Source organism: Mustela erminea, chromosome 8 (genome assembly GCF_009829155.1).
Source record: "Mustela erminea isolate mMusErm1 chromosome 8, mMusErm1.Pri, whole genome shotgun sequence".
Lineage (NCBI taxonomy): Eukaryota > Metazoa > Chordata > Mammalia > Carnivora > Mustelidae > Mustela > Mustela erminea.
The window spans coordinates 56,860,934-56,883,820 of record NC_045621.1 but is presented as its reverse complement, the minus strand read 5'-3'; the positions used below and the strand labels follow the sequence as shown (position 1 = coordinate 56,883,820).

Genomic DNA, 22,887 nt, shown 5'->3' with positions numbered 1-22,887 from the left:
TATCATGTATCTATTTATAAAAATGTGTGTCAACTAGGCTCCCTTGCCTTCTGACTTTCTCTGGGTTTGGTCAATAAGAAGCACTTTGGATTAGAGAATAAGAGCAGTTGATTGATGCTAAGGAAGTTGGAAATTTATTGGTAAATTTCCACAGAACCTTTGCATTAGCTGGTGTATGGGGCCAAAAACCCGAGTCACTGATGAAGTAATTACCGACGACAGTGTGCTTCTTGCATTATCTTTGGAGGTTGTCTTAGCCATGAAAGTCACTAAAACTGGGGATTAAAATACACTTCGCTTACACTCAGACTTCTGAATCCTTATCACCAACCTTTTCAAGTGACACAGCTCCGTCACATGTAAATATGAAATGAGCAGATGACATGAATAGTGTAGTAAAGCAAAAAGGTTGTTTTTTTTTTAATACCAGGAAGAAAACACCGAACTTAATATTGTTTCATCTTTTAAAATTTTCTCTTTGTGTGTTTTTAACTAACGTATTGCTTCAATACTACATGTATATTCATGAAAAAATAACAAGTCTTGGGAGTATCTGCTTAAAATCTTTTTACTGATTCTGGCGAACCATCCAGAAAGCTTGGAGACCACTTAGCATGAAAGTGTAAGGGGCTGGAGTAAAACAAAAACAAACAAACAAACAACAACAAAAACAAAAACACACCAGTGGACCCAGAATCTTAGAACTCCAGATTCACAATTCTGTTTGGTTGGAACCATTTTCAAGAAAACGAAGGGGGGAAATAGGAAAGAATGTGTGACGGAAGGACAGCAGTGCCTACAGCTTTCCACGTGAGCTAGGACAGTCCATTCATTTGGTTGAGCCTTGCCTCTCAGAGAGTTTTGGAAATATTTGGAATGTTGTGGGAGGTCCAAGGGACCACCCAGTAGTAAAAACCTAAACGAAAGCCTTCCAAAAGCAACAGGCAAGATAAGGGTCAGCCCCTCCCCGGCTCCACCTCCTGGCCAGGGCTGAATCCAAATCCACTTCTCAGCACTGAAAGATGCCCCAAAACAGTTTCATCTCCCTACAGAAGGTTCTAGAGGAAATTATCTGAATGCTTGAAAAATCCAGCCTTCTCTGCAATTATCTAAACGGAGCTGCTGAGTGATGTTAACAAGACATCCTTTCTACTATCCATATTCAGAGTCATATCTGTGTGAAATAAGTATTGGGGATTTGTTGTTTGGTTCTTAATGTCCATTAAACGGTGGTATGAGCAGCTATTAATGGGATTTGTCATCTAGGTAAGGTGAGCCTATCTGAGTTTTGTTAAACTCCATTATTCAGCCTCCTTAATTTACAGGAGACCTTCTAAATCTCAAGAACCTCCAGCTGAAAGGAATCACAAACTCCTTGGCCCAAGCCACACACTGGGGGGCCAACACTGGTGGACATCACTGTTGTACTCCATCCTGGGACCTCCATCCTGGGGTTTCCTGCTTTCCACCCCTGCAAAGAATAAGATGGCTGCATGATTGCAAGTCATTTTTCCATGATGACCTTCCAAATGGATACCAGGGGCATCCACACCCCCTCCGACTGGGAGGCACTTGCCATTTGTTCACATAGTACATTCCAGCAAAACTCAGCTTTTCACTGTAAGCACACACTTTGATCCGTTTGGCTTTTTGACAAATGAAGGTGAGGGCTTGATTTACTGAGGCTCGCCTACTCTCCGGTATAATGCCAACAGGTTATTGGGCCTTGTGGCAGGCTTGTCTGTCCTGTTCTGTCACCAGGGCAATTCCCATCTTGGCTGGAGAGCTGAGAGTGGAATTTTAAGTATGAATTTCCTTGTGTTTATTAGACTAAAGTCAAAAGTCCACATTCTGCTTCAGATACGCGTGAACAACTTCCACTGAAGTTACTCGTGTATATCTGAGTTTAGTTAAAACTCTCCAACACTCAGTCGCCACTAAATAACATTCCTCTTTAAACAAACAAACAAAAAAACAACTTTGTAATGTGCCTGTGGGAGTGAGAAACAGCATGTGTCGATTAACCAAAAATTCACTGAGTTTGAGGAAAGGTTCAACTTTTAAAGGAACAAAGCCATTTGGACAGTCCTGTTCACTTCCACCTCTATACATACCCCACGCAGCCTCTCCAGGCTTATGCTGGAGGCTCACTCGCCTAGACCCTCCTGGCTTTTAGGGGCAGCTGTGGAAGAGTGCAGCACACCCGCCTGGATTCAAGAAGCAAGGTCATGTCCTAGCTCTGATAATAGTTGTACAAACTTGGGCAAGTCACTTAATCTTGACCTTGTAAGATTATTGTGTGAATTCAGTAGATAATGGGTGTTAAATTTGTTTTTTGGTTCAAAAGTATTTTGCCTGTTTTAGAAGGAAAAAATGTAAACAAATAATCAAAATCCCAATAAGGATGGAGGCAGTGGGGAGAAACGGAGAGTCAAACAATGGTAGCGCAAAGATGTGTTGGTATAATTCCCATGGAAGGCATCCACAGTGCACATTGCATTATTTAGAGGCAATATTTAAATGAGTACGTAAAATTGTCTTCTTTGCTCCAATAATTCCACATACGAGAATTTGTCCTAGGAAATACAAAAAATAATACTAGTAATGATGATGATGAAGGGCAACCTCTTTGTATAAACATCTTCTTTACAAGATTTCCTGTCACGGAAAACAACCTAAATTTTAAGCAAATAAAGGAATGTTTAAGCGCACCATTACAGGCTTAGATGATGCTTAGAGTAAGTTCTTATTATGATAAATGAATTAAACAATGGACTCAAGGCATGCATTCTGTATGATCACATCCTTGTCAGAAAAAAACCAAAGCATTAAAAAGAGCCAGAAGGGAAAAGAGTAAAATCATCAACAGTAATGGGTAGAAGGAAGCCAGAAGTTGCTTTGGACAGGACTATATGAACTTTCGACCCTCTTTGCATTCCTAATACCTTATACATAGATGACACTCAGGACATACTAAGTATATTTTTTAAGTGCTCTACCTTAGCTCCTAATTAACTAATTAACACTCTGCTCAACTAACTTTCCAATTGATCAAAGCTTTACCTTAATTAGCCCTGTGAAATAGTTTTGAAATATTTTTCCCAGTAGTTTCTTCTTATTTTTCCATTCAGCTATCTGTAAGATCATAGACACTCAGGAACTAGTACATTTGGCACTTGGTCAAATAACGAGAGCTTGGATTAAGCCACTGAAGTATCACAAGGCGCAACATCAAAGGAATTTTCCAAAGTTGCTCCCTACATACAGCCCGGCCCATGTCATTTGATTCTCAAGAATGCTGAGCCCAGCAGCAGAGCAGCCGGGGATGAATGCCTGTGGCAGGGAGGCCAAAGTACACATTTTCATCAACGGGAGAATGGGTACAAACCATACAAGGAACGGACGGCACACTTTAATGGTAGGTGGCAGTTTTCAGAGAAAACCTGTCAGTGTGTCATAGCAAATTATACATAAGGAGGGGGAAACAATCATTAAAACCTCCTTAATTTACAGAAATAGAATAAAGCATCCAAAAGAGGCAACTGTGTCTCCTCACAGATGAGTTTACTTAATGAGCAGGCTGAATTAAAAGCTCCTCGAAGGTTCCTTGGGATCATAAACGTTAGAAATGAAAGGTGGTTTGTAAATCTTCTAATCATCCACCATACACAAGACACACATTCTTTATAGACAAGGAGAGAGCTCAGAGACTTCAGGAATCTTTCTGAGATCAAATAGGCAGTAAATGGTAGAGTCGGGGTTCAGAACCCGGTCTCGCGGCTCTCTGTCGATCTTGTTTCCATGTCACTCAAATGCCACATGGCTTGAAAGCCGCCAGACCTCCACCCACACCGCACAGTGTGGCACAACACAAAGTGCTTTGGAGACAGACTGAGGTTTAAATCCTAACCCTGTCACTTACTAGCGTGGGACCTTGGGCAAGCCAGCGAATCTTGAGAGCGAGGCCATCGGCCCACCCCAGAGTGCGGGGGTAAGAATGTAGTGAGGTAATGCATCTCCAGTCCTGAGCAGGGGGTCTGGCCTCTCACGCCAGCTCTGTGAGCGGCACCTCGCAATACAGTCATATGACCTCCTTGAAGGCCAAACCACAGCCCCGCAATTTTGGCCTCAGCCTCCGAGGAAGAGTGTGGTCCAAACACTCCACCCTACTTCACAAAAGCGGTAGGGGTGTTGCTTCTCAGCTGTGCCCAACAGGAACAAATCCAGTCCAATCTGGATGGTTTAGTGTTTGGCACCATCTTTAATACTAATCTCATCAGTTTTTATTTTCATTTTCTAGTTTCTCCAAACAAGCCATTTTTAGAGGTTGGCGGCTTGAAACCAGAGCTGCCAATAAGATAGACTTATCTTGAAAGCACCAGGATCCTTCTGAGGGAATGTAAATATAAACAACACACACGTTACAGGAAAATCTGATAGGAGTTTGCTCGTTGGCTTGGATGCCAGCTCAGCTCCGAACTTGCCCTGTACTATTTTGGAGTATTAAAATCTATATGTGTTTCATGTCCCAGCCACCCTGCCATCCATTAGGTTTGAATGTCCTTTGGGGAATGAACTTGATCCCCGCCAGCCCCCCTCCCAACTCCGCCTTACTTTTGGTCTCTCTCCAGAGCAGCGAACATGCTGGCATAGTTCTACCATTTGTCAGCCAGAAGTCTGGTTACACATTTGCTCGTCAATCTAAACCTAACCTATTCTCATACGAGCACTTGGGGTTTCATGTAAATCAACCAGACATTCTGTCATTCACCAACAATATCTCTCCATAGTAGACTACACCAATGTGCCTCCATGAAATATTTCACTATGTTTGTGGAAGAAATATTCAAATGAACGTGCTTTTTCAGGAATGGTGACACCAGAATGTTCTAAATCTGTTCATTACCACAAGGATAAATGGTATTTCTGCCAAAGACTTGATAACGGGTGCAGTAATGCATCTCAGCACTTTCTGAAATTAAAGGTCTGCCCTGAGAGGTAAGTAGTATAATGCATGACTAACAACGCAAACCCAAACTTGGGAGCTAAGTTTTCCTTGTCCGTGTAATCGATCGTTTCTGACAGATGCTGCCTTAGGAAGTTCCTAACACTACTTCTAGCCTCTAGGTATTAGCGTCCAGGTGAGGCTGACCCCCGGTTTGTAAAAGGGTGTTTCCTTATTAATTGAGCATGCTTTCTTGTGATTTTTCTTACATTTGAATTCACACACACTTTTCACAGCTGTACTTCAAAAATCTGCTATGGTTTAAGGGCAGTATTTCATGAAGTTATTAATTCATCATTAAGGAAAATATTTTAACATTAGTTGAATAGTGTCTTAAGCAGCTTTTTAAGGTACACGTTTCTGGTTATAGTGATTAATTTTTTAATTCTCTGAAAAATGGGCAGTTTGACTCTGGCCTTCACTAGGTCTTTTGGCATTTTCAAGAGGTCACAAAGGAAATATAGAACTGGGAATTTAAACAAGAAGAATTATCAGTTCTCATCGAAATGTGCGTGACATTAGGCCAGTTAACTTCAGTGTTACTAGATGATAAAATGATGTTTTATATAGACCTAATTCATGAGAACTATGGAAAAAACGAAAAGCGGAGGGCTGCCAGTCTAGGATATTTATAAAGAGCTCATTTTATTCCTATAAGTATCTGAAAATGCCTGGTATCATTACTATTCACTTTGAGCACTGGAAGTATGACTACCAGTGCTATTAAAAAAAAAAAAAATCCAATATCTGTGAACCGTTATCCATCCAAAGAATGCATCCTCTAAAATTAAAGACTCACAGAGTTCTATCATATTGGCTGTCAACATGCCTAAAATGGACAGAATACAGATTCTGATCAGAAAGTAATGGTTTTCCTTTACTGTTTTGGATTCTGAATAGGCTCAGCAGATCTTTTTTAGCACTGGGTTTCAAACATAAAGTCACTTGGTCACAATATAAAGATTAGTGTGTACCTAAGTGAAATTCTGTTCCTTGGGGAAATGCAGAAATACCCTCCTTCTCAGTCTCTTCGTTCTGTGCATTCCGAGGTGGCCTTTTCCTCTATCTGACTTACGCCCTCTAGTGTTTTCTGGATGAAGAACAAGAAGTAAAGCTCCATTTTTACACAAAAAACGTTATTGCAATTTCTCAATATTTTCCCCAGTAATCATACACAAAAACACACTTACCACCAGATGTTTTGATGTGAACACTGAGTGACTGCAAGGATTTTATTTATTTATTTATTTTACAGAGGAAGACATCACAAATAGGCAGAGAGGTGGGCAGAGACAGTGGGGGAAGCAGGCTCTCCACTGAGCAGAGAGCCCAATGCGGAGCTCGATCCCAGGATCTTAGGATCATGACCTGAGCTGAAGGGAGAAGCTTCACCCACTGAGAAACCCAGGCACCCCAGGATTTTTTTAATCAGAGAGTCTCAAACTTAAATTCCTGTATTCCAACCTCCGCTCCCTAAAGCCGGTATTGACTTCTAATCTGTCAGGGTTACATTCCTTCTCTGCCTTTGAACTCTTATATTCTAATTCATTTTTATTGTGATAATCAGAAGGGGGAAAGAATCTCTAAAGAACTAAGGCATGCAAGCAGTCATTTCTTTGACATACGTTCCAAGAATAGAACATTGACGCTTTGGTTCTTCTAAGTTACCCAAGAGGTTCAAGGAGTTTTGCCTTAAGAGAAAAGTGATGAATTTTTTAAAATAGCTTTATGGAAACACTGCATATTTTCTGCCATAGAAGCCCTTAATCAAACCAGGAAGAGTATCTTCTTGGGAAATGTACTGTTTATGGGCACTTTTTCTTTACAGAGAAGAAAATATACTTCCAAAGCTGTCAGCTGCCGTTGCTGCAACTTTGGAAACCAGCCACAGCTGATGTGAGAGCTAACTATAGGCCAAGGTCATCTGGGGATCTCCCCAGCCTGCTTACAGAGGTGGCACCCATGCCTCATTGGAGTGCATGGGTTTGCCAGTCCAGCCCAGGGAGCTATTTTCAGTTGGAGTTCCCACAAGCAGGCCCTTGATCGTCCTTCATGCAGCTGGCAGTCACTTTTATACTTAACCATTCTCAACTATCATCTGCTTGATATACTGGCCTCTTTTCCCCTTTATACCATCCTGCCTGTTTCCAGAACCCCCAGAGGGGGTTCCTAGGTATGACCAATGTTAATATTCAAAGTGACCTTTACTGATCTTTGTTGAACAACACAAAACTTACTGATGCATATGACTCTACTTGGTCAAATCACTTCAGCCAAGTGCCAGAGCAGGAAGCCCTCAGGCTTCCTGAGCTTCCCCCTTTACTGCCATCATCCGTCAGCCTCTAATCCCTGCTCTCCTCCTCCAAGTCCACTGTCACTACATTTCATCCACTTTTGCCTAGATTGCTGAAATAACTTTCCAACCAATCTCTTGCCTCCAACTCACCAACATTCCACCACTGGTTAGATTTCAACATTACAAATCAGAATACATAAATCTTTTTTTTTTTTAATGTAAGATTTTGTTTATTTATTCGAGAGAGAGCATACCAGAGAGAGAGAATGCGAGTGAGCGTGCGCAAGCACAAGCAGGAGGGAGGGGCAGAGGGAGAGGGAGAAGCAGACTGCCCCCGACTGGGAAGCCTGATGACGTGGAAGTCAATCTCAGGACCCTGGGATGGTGACCTGAGCCTCAGGAGGATGATTAACCGACTGAGCCTCCCAGGGGCCCCTGGAATGCGTTACTCTTCTGTTTAAAACCATTCCTTGGTTCCCATCACCTACCAGATAAATCTGATGCTCTCTAGATTAGCATTCTGCCTCCTTTTCTAGGCTCATCTCTTATCATTCCCTTCATGCCCTCTTTCCATCACTCCCTTCATCACATAAATACCTCCCCTCCCTCAAACCCATCATGCTCTCCCATGTCTTCAGATCTGTCTAGGGATCTTATCTCCATAGTGATCTTCTATATTTATTCCAGCAAGATTCAGTTTGAACATTATCTTTTTGATGGAGCTTTCCCTGACACTCTCCCAAAGCCCCCCACTGAGCTCATACACACGCGTGTGCACTTGTCCCTGCACCTGTGATGCTCCATAGGCCACTGTCGACTCTTGGTTCTTGTATCACCACACACACACACACACACACACACACACACCCCACAGACACACAGATTTTGGACTCTATAAGACTGTGAGGCTCTTTATGTAAGGATATTATATTATTGATTTTTTGTGTGTGTTTCCAACATCCACAGCCATACTTAAAGCAGTATATACATTTTGTTGTATTAATAAAAATAAAAATCTCACAAACAAATCATCCAGTCACATTCAGAAAAGGGTATTTTAATTTAAGTCCTGTCTTTACCTATGCCCTTTGTTAAACAGAACTTGATTTAGCAGGTTTCCAGCTGAGTTGTGGTCTAGGGACCCATACTTGTGCTTTAGGAAAGTGCCAAGAGAAGAACTACAAAAATATTGGGGACCAGGGAATTATGTCAGAGGAAAAGAGTCAGGAACAAGGATGTGCTAGAGCTGTGCTGGGCTGTGCTCTCCAATGAACACAGTTCAATTCTGGAAGACTTTGGAACCAAAGGAGCTATTAAAATTGAGACAGACACCATGTATGGTTCATGCATATTGTATGCCTCTAGGCTTTCTCTTCTCTTACTTACATCCCTTTATCCTCTGTTCATCCATGCAAATTCTCAGCTTAGATAAAGGCTTAACCTGGTAACTTTGACTACAAGATCAATTACAAGCATGGTTCTTACTTTTGCCTTTCTAGGTTAGTTGGCTCCCACTGCTCCCACAGAGTTTTTCCCAAGACAAATACTTCTTCAAGAGGCGCCAAGGTTGAACTAATCTCTGCCTACCTTAGGTGATATTTGGGAGTCACAGTTTATGACCCACAGTCTTCTCTGTACCTGCTTGTCACACCAAGTATCAACATGCCTTAAGCTCTGCTCAAAACTCAAGCAGATGTTGATCCTCAGTAACTGAAAACTTGACTCCTAAAGTCTTTTGACCATGAAACTCTTCTGGCTCCATATCTAAACTTCTCTTACTCTTCGTCTTTCAAACTTTCCATTTTTTCATTATCTTATTATTTTAAAATAAAGTTCCTAAGCTTTGCTTTATGTGCTGGAGCTGAGGCATGGGCAATAAATGAGATGAGCACAGCCCTTCTCTCAAGAGTTTGCCGTCCAACGATCTCTCTGTTGTCCCTTGAATCTGACCTATATGTAGGAATCTGTCTATGTGCACTGACTATGCTCACGCCTGCCATCCCTCGGGGACTGCGTGAATTCTTATAATTCATCAAGATTCCATTCAAGTCTTCCCACCAATGCCTGGTGTTGTCTCCCTCTTACAGCAGGGCATGTTAAGAACTGGCTAAACTCCATATCTAAGGATGCTGTTCCAGTGATGATCTTAAGAAAGCCTCTAGTAGTATCTCCAAGGGCTCTGTCATACCTACAATATGTATCAATTATAGATTTTGATACACAAAGAAAGGGCGTGCTTACGCCTTATGTGAATAGCATGTGTGGGTAAGAAAGGTATCCAACCACAGAATCAAAATGTATTCGTTATCTTTCCCTACATAGCAAACCACACCAAAACTGAGTAGCTTAAACAAGTATTTATTATCTTAGAGTTTTTTGAGTTCACAAATGCAGAAGCAGCTTAGCTGGGTGTTCCTGACTCAGGGTTTTTCATATAGCTTCAGTCAGGATGTCGGTCAGGACTGTAGTCATCCAAAGCCTTGATTCGAGTAGAGGATCTGCTTTGAATCGGGTTCACTCACATGGCTGTGGGCAGGAGACTTTGGTTCCTCACCATGAAAGCCTATCAATAGGCTGCACAGGCATCCTCAAGACATGGCAGGAACATCCCTCAGAAAGAGCAAGCCAAGAGAAGAAGGAAGTCACAGTTCCCTTAGGACTTAATCTTTAAAGCCACCCACCATCACTTCCACTTTATTCTATTTATTAGAAAGAAGTCACTAGGTTCCCCTGTACTCAAGGAGGGGAATTAGGCTTCCTTAAAGGAAGGAGTATTCAAAAATTTTGTGAATATATTTTAAAAACATGGAGGCTGCTAAAGAATCTTGAAGATTGGGGCTGTGGGCTACTTCTAATCCTAAGGTGTGAAAGACACAATTTCCTAGCAGTCTGAATGACAACTCTTATGAGTTTTAGTCAACAGAAGTCATTATTATAAGCCTGCTCCAAAACTCAATGTGATCCTAGGCCATATGAAAAACCAGATGCCATCTGGTTGTGAGGAAGTGAGTCATGCCTACTCTACTGTGTTGGGGTAAGATCAGAGCAGAGAGCTGTACTCACTTTGGGGCGTCACGTGGAGGCACACACCGGGGCCCATGTGGGAGACAACAAATAGGGTGGTCAAGAAATTTAGAATCGTGTCTTATAAAAGGTTGTTGAAGGAACAAGAGAAGTTTAAGTCAGAGAATCCTTAGGTATGCTGTGGTCTTTATGCTCAAGAACATGAAGAACTTTCATGTACAGAGATAGGCTTGTTCCATTCGCCTTGTGCTGCAACCGGAACCAGTGGGCTGAAGTCATGGGAAAGACACTTTGGATCGATGTAAAGAAGGCATTTCTAAAGTCAAAACTTACCTAAGGTGGAAGCAGCTACCTTCAAGGGTGACTGGTATTATCAGAGGCATTGAAATAGTCAGAGGGCTGACTTGGTGTGTAGGAAGAGGAAACTAGTGCAGTGGCCTTGCATAGAGATTATGTGGTCTCACAGGCACTTTCCTCATGTCACTGTGGAGTTGTCATTATCTCAGCATGAAGTAAATTGATAGCAGTACTCAGACTCTGTTCTTCAACTGGTTTGGAGAGCAAGGCCATGTTTTTGGTTTTTCAAACAAGGATCACTAACTAGTTCACATTTCTTTGACTTGGAAATTTGGGCTGGCCTCAGCTGGTTGGTTCTTCTTCCAGTCTCATCTAGGCCAGATGGTTGATGTAGGATGAGCCTCACTCAGGTGACTTGTGGGTAACAAGTTGTCGCTGGGGCTTTGAGCTTCTTTTTATGGTGCTTTCATGGATCCAGGGAAGCAGGATCTGGTAAGCCACAATATGCCAATGATTTCAAGTCTCTACTTATATTATGTTTCCTAATATTCAATGATCAAAACAAGTTACATAGTCAAGCCCAGAGTCAAATAGATTTCTTGATGGGAGGAGTGCCAAAGAGGCCAGCACACAAGAAAGGTATTTATGATCATTTTGCAATTGACTACAGAGACCTTTTCAAAATTACCTGAATGAAGCCTAGATCTGATTTTGGAGATCCCTCTGCTTTCCTTGAGAATAAAAACTCATCCATTTGTGCATTACTCTGCATAATCCAGACACAAGAAGGGTGTTCTCTCTGTCATGGTGAGCCCAATGCCAATATGGAGTAACCATTACCCAACAGCCAGGTACGAAGAGCTCAGACCATCCCTATGAATGGACAAAATGGGGGAAACCCCAGCCTTCAGGAGGAGCCTCCCAACCACTTGGGGGAAACAGAAGGACAAAACAAACTTAAAGACATCTAAGGGACCAAAATGGCAACATACTCCATGACCTGTGTAGGGAAGAATGGTGTTTTTGAGGAATTTGAAGATGTATTCCGGGACCCCATTTTCACTCAGCAAAAAAGCAACATGGTGCTTAGTAAGCAGCAGCTCCCTGGTAATAATCCCCAAGCTCTGCATCTGGACACAGTCCCACCACTTCCATGGAGCTTTTCCAATTGTTTCTTAATATTGAACTCTGCCTTTGGTGGCCATTTGAATTGGCACTTGCCCTACTGTTGTCTTATAGGAGAGTCGAAGAAGATACCTTTGTCTCTATTTAAAAAACGTAAAAAACTAAAGACAGACCAACAGGGCTGTGATTTTGTAGTGAAAAGACTATTCCTATGTATTAAATATACAAAGAAAATGTATCTGTGTCCAAAAAAATACCTTAAGGAGCTGTCATGTAACAGCTTCATACCTTCATCCATTCGTGTTGCCTACCTGGCTCCTATAGTCCTCTGAGTTTTCCACTCTTGATGAACAAATATTCACCATATTTTCCAAGCTAAGTCTTAAATAACTTGTAAGATTTTGCTTCTTGCTGTACCCTTGGCTTATAAGTGTAAAATGAGATGGGGAAGTTTTCAAAAGATATTTGATTGACCAAATGATAGCATGGAGTCAAGGTTTGGGGAGAAAATAAAGATGAGGGGAAAGGACTCCCTTCTTCATTTAGACACTGTTTTGGCAAACCCAAATGGCTGATTCACATCTAATCATTGTATTTTAAGCAGGGACAGCTGGAGCTTACTGCGTGCCTCCTGCCCAGTCTTGATTCTTTCTATGAAGGCAGGAAACAGAAGGGCTCTGGGTAGAACAGTCACAGACACAGTCAGAGACAAACCACTGACATGGAACGTCACAAGGAAAGGCTTGTTGACCCAGTGATGGCATTTGGGAACCACATGGAGGCACATGCTAAGGACCCTGGGCAGCAGCCCTCTCCCTTCATCTTTTGGGAGTGGAGGCTGAGGAACAAGGCTCCCTCAGTTTCCTAACAAATGACCTATTTCAGTGAAATAAGAAAGGGAGGGGTGCCCCACAGTTGGTCAGTCAGTCGCGTGCCAAACTGTAGCGATGTCAGTATTTCATGCCACTCATTCAGTTTAACAGAAACTCGCCCTGGCTTTTTCCCACGCGTTTTAGTGAGATTGCAGTTGTAAATCAGCAAGAGTGTCCTGGAGCCTCCTGCTTCAGGTGGCTTGTGGGGGGCAGTCTAAGAGGGAGAATCTTCAGAATAATTTAGAATGTGAGTCTAAGAGGGAAGGTCAGTTTTGCTACTTAGAACCAGAGAACTGCCTAACTTGGCTATGAAGAGATGCTCTAAATGGAGCCTTGGCATTTGAATTTAAAATATCTAAAAAACACGGTAGTGCATACTTGTACTACCATGGGACTTAGTTTGAGTTCTCAGCTCTGACCTCTGAACATCCTCTAAACTGGGGAGGCCCTTTAATAAAAATCCTCTTTGGAGTGGTAAAATCCTTTTTCACTCATAAGAAGAGTTCCATTTGTAGCTCCAAGAGGAATATAGGGTAGGTGTTGTTTATTTCCCACATCCTCCAGCCCCTGGCAACTACTTTTCTACCCTCTGTTTCCATGAGTTTGACTTCTTTTGTTTTTTAAAATTCCAGATGTGATGGAACTAGAGATTATATTACGCTAAGTGAAGTAAGTCAATCAGAGAAAGACAACTATCATATGATCTCATTCATATGTGGAATTTAAAAAACAAAACAGAGGATCACAGGGGAAGAGAGGAAAAAATAAAACAAGATGAAACCAGAGAGGGAGACAAACCATAAGAGAATTTTCACTATAGGAAACAAACTGAGGGTTGCTGCAGGGGTGGGGGGCGGGGTAGAGGGATGGGGAACTGGGTGATGGGCATTAAGAAGGGCACGTGATGCCATGAGCACTGGGTGTTATACAAGACTGATGAATCACAGACCTCTGTGTCTGAAACTAATAATACATATATGTTAATTACTTGAATTTAAATTAAAAAATAAAATAAAATTCCACATCTGAATGATAACCATGCAGTACTTGCCTTTCTCTGTCTGACTTATCTCACTTGGCATAATGTCCATCTGTGTTGTCACCAATGGCAGGATCTTCCTCTTCCTCATGGCTAAATAGTATCCTTTTGTGTGTGTATATATATATATATGTGGGTGTGTCTGTGTACCACATCTTCTTTATCCATTCATCTTTTGATCGGTGGTTTCCACATCTCAGCTATTGTGAATAGTGCCACAACGAACATGGGAGTGCAGGTATCTCTTCGCTATCCTGTTTTCATTTCCTTTGGATAAGCACCCAGAAGTGGGAGTGAGTGCTGGATCAAATGGTCGTTCTAATTCTTGTTTTTTCCAGTCCTACCTCTTAATAACAGTGGCAAGGTCCTTTGGGAAGTAATTTAACCTTTCTGGGCCTTTTCTTTCTTTATCTCTGAAGTAAGAGATGGAGTTCTTTAGGAGAGTAAATGAGAAAGAATTTTGGAAAGTGTTAAGAAGGCCCAGTTAGACACTGGATGGCCAGTCACTCTCCTGGCCTCTGCAGAACCAGGGCTACAGCCTACACGCCTCCTGACTCAGCAGCTAGCCTAGTGCCTTGTTCACTGTGTTAGTCTGTATTTTCCTCTGACATCAGACTCTCTGAACTGAGGACTGGATTGATGTGAGGCACAAGTTAAGCAGAGCATGGATCTATCCATGGATAGTTGGATAGTGGATAGTTGGATAAGTGGATAGTTGGATCTATCCACTTCCTACTGCCCCTATTCAGTCTACCCTGCAGCTCCTCCAGATTTACATAATCCCCAGTAAGGCCCAGGCACAAGCAAGACTCATAGGCATTCTTTTTATTTATTTATTTATTTTAAGATTTTATTTATTTATTTGACAGACAGAGATCACAAGTAGGCAGAGGCAGGCAGAGAGAGAGGAAGGGAAGTGGGCTCCCCGCTGAGCAGAGAGCCCGATGCGGGGCTTGATTCCAGGACCCCGGGATCATGACCTGAGCCAAACGCAGAGGCTTTAACCCACTGAGCCACCCAGGCCCCCCATCAGGAAGCATTCTTTAATGGAAAGAAACTAAAGCAGGAATCTATTATGGCCCCACTGTTGGGAAGCATGAGTGGGAAGGGCACGAGGGGATTTGGACACAATCCATTGATTTGGCAACAATCCACACATGTAAAATTCACTGTAACTCCCTGCCTAAAACTCTCTGCTTTGGCCCTGGCCCATACCCTCAGCAGACCTGCCTCTTCTCTGGGCACCAGATGAATGCTTCCATCTCAGTAGGGTCACTGTTAAGTTTCACCACAGACACATTTCACCCCCCCATGATTTCTGCTGCACAATATCTCTAAAGTCTTAAAAAGGACCCTCTATGGACTTAAAGAGGAAGAACACAGACTCTGGGGACAAAAGCCAACCCCCTTTTATAATCGCCTCATTCTTGGCCAGTCCCACGGTACCGTTTTTGATCAGAAGCCACTGGGATAGAAAGAAACAGCTCAAGTAATATTTAACTCTGTTCACACTGTTTGCTTTAATTATTAACATTTGGCAGCCAGAAGAAATAACAGCACTTCATCTAGACACTTAAGAAAGAAAAAGGAACAGCTCACACCCCAGCCTTTATAAAATGTTTGAGCAATCGTCTTGGATGGGCACATGCAGTCTTCACACATACCAGCAAACACTGTGAAGTGTGATGACTGATTCATTCACTGTGCAAATATTTATTGAACTGGCACCGTTCTAGGTGCTGGCAATACATCGATGAGCAAAACAGACAACAATCTCTGATCTTCTGGAGGTTATGTTCTAGTAGGAGGTGGAGGAGGCAAATATTCAACAAACATGATAAAAAAGGAAATTACATGGTGTGTTAGGAGGTAAGAGAGAAAAATAAAGCAGGGTAAGAGGGATGGGAAGTGACAGTAGAGAGCGGGCCCATATAACTGGGGTGGTCAATGTTGGCCTCATTAACTGGTGACAGTATAGCAAAGTCTTAGAGGAAGAGAAGGAAGCCAAAAGTATCTGGAAAGTGGTGCTAGAGACAGACAGAATAGCCATTGCAAAAGTCCTGGGGTTGGAGCATTAAGTGGAGTGTCGGTAGAACATCAAAGAAACCAGTATGCCTAGAATGGAGCGGATGAGGAGGAACATACAGGAAATGAGGTCATAGAGGAAACAGTGACCAGAGAGGTAGGACCCTGTAGACTGATGTATAAGCTTTGCTTTCTTTAGAGAAATGAGGCCATTGGACCCTTTGGGGTAGAGTGATCTGACAGGATTTAAACGGATCCCATTCTCTATGGTTTCATTATATGTTCAGGCAAGGTCACGGAGATGGACCTTTTGCCTGGAAAACAAGCACTCCCATTGCTTTTCCTCCAAGATGTTCAGAGTTGGCCAGCTTCCTGGAGGATACATCAGTATCCTCCACAGAACGAAACTCCTCTGTGTCTCCCTCAGGACTCCCTGCCCCTCTGGAAGCAAAGCCCCATCATCTTCATCCCAGCCTCACCTAGAGATGGACAGAGAAAAGGAAAAATCTCCTCTTTCCCTGTTTGCAGCTCCCCAGTAATTCAGACCCCACCTAGCAAGAGCCATTAGAGCTAATTAACGACCCTCCTTTCAGTAGGTGTCTCCTCACTATGATTAATTCTCGGTCAGAGACAGAAAGCTTGTTCCATTATGGTTCTTTTTAAAAAATTATTATTATTCAGGCTTCTAATACTGGCATGAACTGCGGGTGAATTTCTGAAGTCATGTTACTTAGCTGTCACAACTAGTAATAGAAAAATTCAATTTATAAAGAATTAGGAGAGGCAGGAGAGGCACGCTCTTCGGTTTAGAACAAAGGAGATCAATCCTGACACAATGGCAGCATGACATCCGCGGACTTTGAAGATTCCAGCCTTCCTCTTCATTAATTAGAGAGAATCAAGAGTTCTGGTGGTTAATTATTTGCAGAAATCACGCTCTGCAAAAGCAGATGCCAACTCCCTCCAGCCGCCCCCAGCAGCGGCTCCGCATGCTAATTAAACCGCGTGTCAGTCCCAGGAGTCGTCTGGGTAGGCAAATATACACTTGGACGACCACTGCCCTCCGCCACCCCTCAGGCTTGGGCAGGACCGTGCGACTTCCTCATGCGGGTACCCTGGAAGGCCGACACTGCTCTGAACGGACTCCCCTGGATAGGTCGTGCTTTTAAAATCCGCATTCAGAAACCTAAGATCCAAGTCAGCTAGAATCGGCTCTTACAAAATGTGTGCTTCATGGGAGTCAAGGGGTCAAGTGTATTTGCCAACAGGATCCGTTGGTACTCTTGTGTTGCCCCCCACCACTGCTGCTTTGTGCCAGAGTTGAACAGTTTTCATTAAAAAACAAAACAAAGCAATTTCAGCTTTTAATGTCCTAATTACAAAGGTAATATACATCCTTTGTATCAAACTGAAGCAATGTGGAAGTGTACAAAGTAAAAAGTGAGGGCTCCTTTGTGCGCCCTTCCAATCCCACCCTCCTGAGAACCATGATAAGGTTTGCAGTTTTGCGGCTTTCCTTCCAGAGTCTTCCCATGCTTCAGGCTGGAGTCTTTGAATTCTTTTCTGACCCATCAGGAACTGACGTCTTTTAAAATGATTATTATTAATTATTTTTATTAACGTATAATGTATTATTTGCCCAGGGGTACAGGTTTGTGAATCGTCAGGTTTACACACTTCACAGCTCTCACCAGAGCACATATCCTCCCCAATGTCCATCACCCCACCACCCTCTCCATACACCCCTCCCCCCAGCAACCCTCAGTTTGTTTTGTGAGATTAAGAGACTCTTATGGTTTATCTCCCTCCTGATCCCATCTTGTTTCATTTTTCCTCTTCACATGACCTTTTAGCAACCCAGCTGCTTTTTCTGTACCCATGAAAGCCACCGCTGTCCTGCTTCTATGTTTCCACAAGATTCCGTGGCAGACTTAACACCAGGGCAAACTCAGCTCAAGAGTCTTGCCATTGGCCTTGACCACATGGACTGGCCATAAGAAAGCTCTGGCCACTTCATTGTGCGATCTGTATCTTTCTACACCGGACACGAGAGGTACATCAGACAACCCTGTCTTGGTGTTAGCCATGCATTGGCAACTAAAGATACTGAGCCCAGTCTTTAATTTGACAATGGATATTGTTGGAAAAAGAAAAGATGCACACTAGAAAAGCCATCAGCACTATTGAAGTAAACAGGTGCCTTTCATCTGCTCATATGCCAAGGGGAGGGAAACAGAATGCAATGCTGTTCTTCCAGAAATAGAAATGTTGCTGAAGTTAGCCCAGGGGCCTCATGGACCATGGATGAGGCAGCAAAGTCACATCTCTAACCTGCCTTCCCAGGCATCAGTTTCTGGGGGAACATATTCAGAGGACTTCCTCTCTAAAGCTGAGCAGTCACATCTCTAACCTGCCTTCACAGGCATCAATTTCTGGGGGAACATATTCAGAGGACTTCCTCTCTAAAGCTGAGCAGGCTAAGGCCTGTAGGGGTCTGGTCGGGATTCAGGAGAAGCTGCGGGCAGCAGAACGAGGTGGCTACCTGGCAGGCCTTTCCTCAGATACCCAGACCGCCCTGGGTGTTTTGACATTTGCTGGCATTAAGAACCTGTGGCCGCTTCACAGCCCATTTATTTATTTGAGGTATTTGAAACTCTCTCTGTGGGGCAGTTAAGGTTGTCATATTAGCTTGGCAGACATCAGACTTTCTCTCGGGTTACCACGTCATTCTGACCACCTTGAGGTTACCAACTCTAAACAGCAGGAAACAAGTTTTATCTACATCATGATTATGGCATGTGTTAAAGTCATTTGTGATGATCTCTCCTCCTGGAAAGTCGTCTCCATGACGGCATGTGTTTTAAGCATTTGGGAGCTGCTAGCACCTAGCCAGAAATGGGGTATCGGTTTTGAACTCAGTTTTACTGGGTTTTTGTATTTGTTTGGTGGCAGGTTTTCTGTGGCAGTGGTGGTAATTGTTTCCATGTAACTTGACACAAGATATGATGGTTAGATTTCCGTGTCATTTGGTTAGGCTTGGTTAGCACCCAGTTATTCAATCAAACATTAATCTAGGTGTTGCTGTGAAGATATTTTGGATGTAAGATTATCATCTACAATCATTTGACTTTAAATAAAGGAGATTACCTTTAATAATGTGGGCGGGCCTTATCAAGTCACTGAAGGTGCTATGAGCAAAACTGGAGATTTCCAGCAGAGGAAAAAATTCTAAGTCAAGACTGCAGTATCAGCTCCTGCCTCCTGAGTTTCCTGGATGCTGGCTTGCCCTGTGGATTTGGGGTTTGCCAGCCCCCACAAGCATACAAGCCTAATTCCTTAAAATAAATACCTGAATGTCTATATCCATATCTAAAACCTCTTACTGGTTCTGTTTCTCTGGAGAACCCCAACGGATACACATCATATAATGGATCTGTGTAGAACACACCATTCTTTCGTTGATTCATTCATTCATTCATTCATTCGTTTCTTCAGTTCACTCCATAAATATTTTTTTGAGTCCTTACAAAGTGCTCGGCATTGTGCTAAGTGCCAGAAATAATGGTCGAAAGAGTCCCAGATCTCGAAGAGAGCTTTTATTTAAGGCAAGTCCAGGGCGGTGCTGGAGGTCTCCTAAAGAAATAAACCCAGCCTAAAATCTGCAGGAACTAGACACAGACGGTGAGTCACCTGCAGCTGCCATGGCCTGGGGCAGGGACAGAGACAAGAAGGAATAAAACATTTTTGCCCAGGCATTCAGGGCACCTGGTTTCACCGTGCCAAGAGAGAAAAGAGAGAGAGAGGGAGGGAGAGGAAAGAAAGAAAGAAAATGAAAGAAGGAAAGGAGGAGAAAAAGAAAAAAGAAGATGAAAACTCAGTGGGGAGAAAAAGAGATGTTCAGGGTGGTTTTTCTGGATACAGTCAACCTTAAGGATGAAAAAACTTTCTTCCCCTCAAGGTACTGACTCTCCAGAACTCCCCCGCTGGCTGTGATGGGATGACCTCACCATGACCTCACTTCCTTGTCAGGACCCCTGGGGATTTCTCCTCTGCCCAGAAGCTTCAGCAAAAGGCTGGCTTTGAGTTCTGTCCCTGCACCTTGAACAAGCCGGCCCACAAACAGTGCTTCTGGGCATGAGCAGGATGAGCCTTCACTCTGAAGATTGAAAAGCGGCACCTTTTAAACTGGCTTTTAAAGGAATATGCTATCTGGATGTCTCTAAGTTTCGGGTGAAAAAAAATGTAAGAGAAAGCAGTGTGAAAGGGAACAAACCAAAAGAATCAAAGAGAAGCCTGTGGGAGGATTGTTAACTTTCGTATAAGCCAGATCCTTTCCTAACCAGGTGTAGCCCCTTCTAGCCCCAGCGCTCTCACTCACCATGACTCTCCTCCTCACTCGAGGACAAAGTAGCAAGAAGAGAAGTCAAGGCTCAGACGAGGCATCTCTGCCCCTGTCAGCATCCCAGGGTTCGGGCAGTACTGGGTGAGCCCACAGAAAAGTCTTTTGTGAATAAGAGAAAACTTTCCTTAAAAACTTGGACTGCCTGCCATCTGTCATGAGATGGTCTTTTTTTTTTAAAGATTTTTTTTATTTATTTGACAGGCAGAGATCACAAGTAGGCAGAAAGGCAGGCAGAGAGAGAGGAGGAAGCAGGGCTCCCTGCTGAGCAGAGAGCCCGATGTGGGGCTCGATCCCAGGACCCTAGGATCATGACCTGAGCCGAAGGCAGAGGCTTTAACCCACTGAGCCACCCAGGCGCCCCGAGATGGTCTTAATCAGTATAGGAATCTACAGTGACTAGGATTTAAAGATTGCCCCCTGGGGTCTGGCAAAGCACAACCGTGTGTGGTGGACCCGGAAGTATCTGGGCTTCCTCTCTGGAGCTCTAGCACCAGGCCATGCTCGTTTCCCACACTTCAGGAAGCTGTGCTTGGGACTTGCTCAGTTTAGCTAAGAAGCATCCACAGCTTCAGATCTCTCCCTAAATGGGACTGAATCCCCCAGGGTCCTCCCTGGGGGCTCACTTGGGAGTTGGGGGACTCCAGAGCGAAGAACCGCAGAGCTACCCACCTGGCACCAACATGTGGTAGAATCTTCCAGGTTCACAATCATCTTAATCTTGCTCGCAAGGGTCTCCTCTTGCGAAGAGAACCACAAGTATCTTCCTGGTTAGTTATTTACCTAAGAATCTCAATAAACTTTACACTTCCTTGGCTGAGAAATAGCCAACTAATTTTGATGAAGTTTCATCAGCCAACAATGAAGCCCAGAGCTGTGATGGGCAGCCCAGACGTCCCTGTTCCACGCCCTCTTCAGTGACTTGTCTGAGGGCAACAAACGCCCGGGCAAGGCGTGCTCCTGACAAATGATTTTTTGCACTGGCTACTTGGGTTCCATGGTCCCTCACAGCCTTGGCTCTGAGGAGACAGACCAGGAGAAACCTTCTGCGTAGGCTTGACTTGATTCATCTGGACTTTGTCATCATTACCCTTTTTGGAGAGAGAAAAATGGTGCTCACTTCATCCTTGTCCTGCCCTCCATTACAGTGTCTGTTCGTGTGATCTGGGGTGGAGGAGGATGCTTACTACTTTGAGAGAGACCCGACTCAGTGTTAAGTGGGCCCCTTTCCCAGGGGGCAGGTATACTGCCGTCAAGCCCTCTCCTCTTTCCCACTGAGTCTTTGATTATCCACATTTCTCACTTGTACTGGCAGACAGACCCTTTTATTCTTTTATTTCTGGCCTGACAGCCTTGTTAGTAGAAGGCAAGAAAAGCTACTTGGATGTATATGTGCCCTTGGCAGATGCTGTTGCCTTTTCTCCAAATATTCAAGGCTGTTTTCTAAGCTTACCACCCATTCCCAGGAGAGGTCTTTTCCTTCAGCCATCCCCAGGCTTCTGGAAGGAATTGCTGTAGAGGAATAGCCAAAAGGAAGACTTTTTTTTTTTTTTAAGATTTTATTTATTTATTTGAGAGAGAGAAAAAGAGAGCACAAGTCAGGGGTGAGGAGGGGCAGAGGGAGAGGGAGAAGGAGACTCTCCGCTGAGGAGGGAGCCCGACCCAGGGCTCCATCCCAGGACCCTGAGATCATGACTGGAGCTGAAGGCAGCTGAGCCACCCAGGCACGCACCGCCATAATGAAGACTTAACAAGTGGTTGGGAGAGAACATTAGGCGCTGGTGCCATTTTTGAGCATGATTGTGGATGCAAAGGCTGTGGGGAGGTGAATCGCCCACTAACTGGGTGATTGGAGATGATATCAATCATAATTCCTGCTTCATAAGGTTACTGAGAACTTTAAATGAGATAAAGGTGCATAACGTGCTTGATGCATAGTGGGTGCAAAATGAGTACTGGTTTCCCACTCTTAGAAGAGTTCCGTATAAACCCATGTTGCAGAGAGACCCATGTAGCGTGCCTCGCTTGAGTGGGGTGGCTTCAAGCAGGGCCCCTGGAAACAGGCCCTGGGCTTGAAGCTCTCATCTGCCACTTACCAGCTGTGTGGATTCAGTGTATCTCTTATCCTCTCTGTGTCTTATTTCCCCACCTTTAAAATGGGACTGATGGCAGTGGTGCTTTCCTCAGAGGATCTTTTGTAAGGACTATTCCAGAGCAGTGCCAGGTATGCAAGAAGTGAAGACGTAAGTTGACTGTTATTATACTATGTTATTATGCTAGTGATTGTTATTCCATTTCTGTATGTGCATGAGTTACAACGCCATCTACAGTTTATTCCATACCTCACAAAGAGTCTCCCCCACCAGTGTCGTCCAGGATAACACTCCGCAATTATGCGCTTCAAATTTCTAAGTTTACCAGGTATTCATAGGTGCTTTGTGGAAAAAAAAAAAGAAAAATAGATCTGTAGTTAAAGAAATATGTGATTCTTTGACTTAATGATGTTAAACAGGTACTTTTACTGCAGGACGTCACAGATCATTTCACACGCTGACATACTTCAGGTGGAGGTCTCTCCATCCTACAGTTCTTTCCAGACCAGTGTCACCAGGACACACTCTGGGAAGTGCGGGCCTAAGATCAGACAAAGAAAGGATGAATTCCCAGTTTACATCAACAGGGATGGGACTAGAGGAGATTATGCTGAGCAAAATAAGTCAAGCAGAGAAAGTCAACTATCATATGGTTTCACTTATTTGTGGAACATAAGAAATAGCATGGAGGACATGAGCAGAAGGAAGGGGA

At 43.5% G+C, this 22,887-nt stretch overlaps 1 protein-coding gene across 3 annotated transcripts in view; it reads left to right on the top strand.

The window, feature by feature from the left end:
* Positions 1-4,737: 4,737 nt before the first annotated feature.
* Positions 4,738-22,887, top strand: part of ITGB6 (integrin subunit beta 6) — a 126,232-nt gene continuing 108,082 nt past the window's right edge. The window contains exon 1 of one of the 3 annotated variants that reach the window (XM_032355712.1): positions 4,738-4,998. The gene's annotated coding sequence lies outside the window, so the exon portion shown is untranslated. The remainder of the gene's footprint in view (positions 4,999-22,887) is intronic. The other 2 variants (XM_032355713.1, XM_032355711.1) reach the window with 2 other exon arrangements.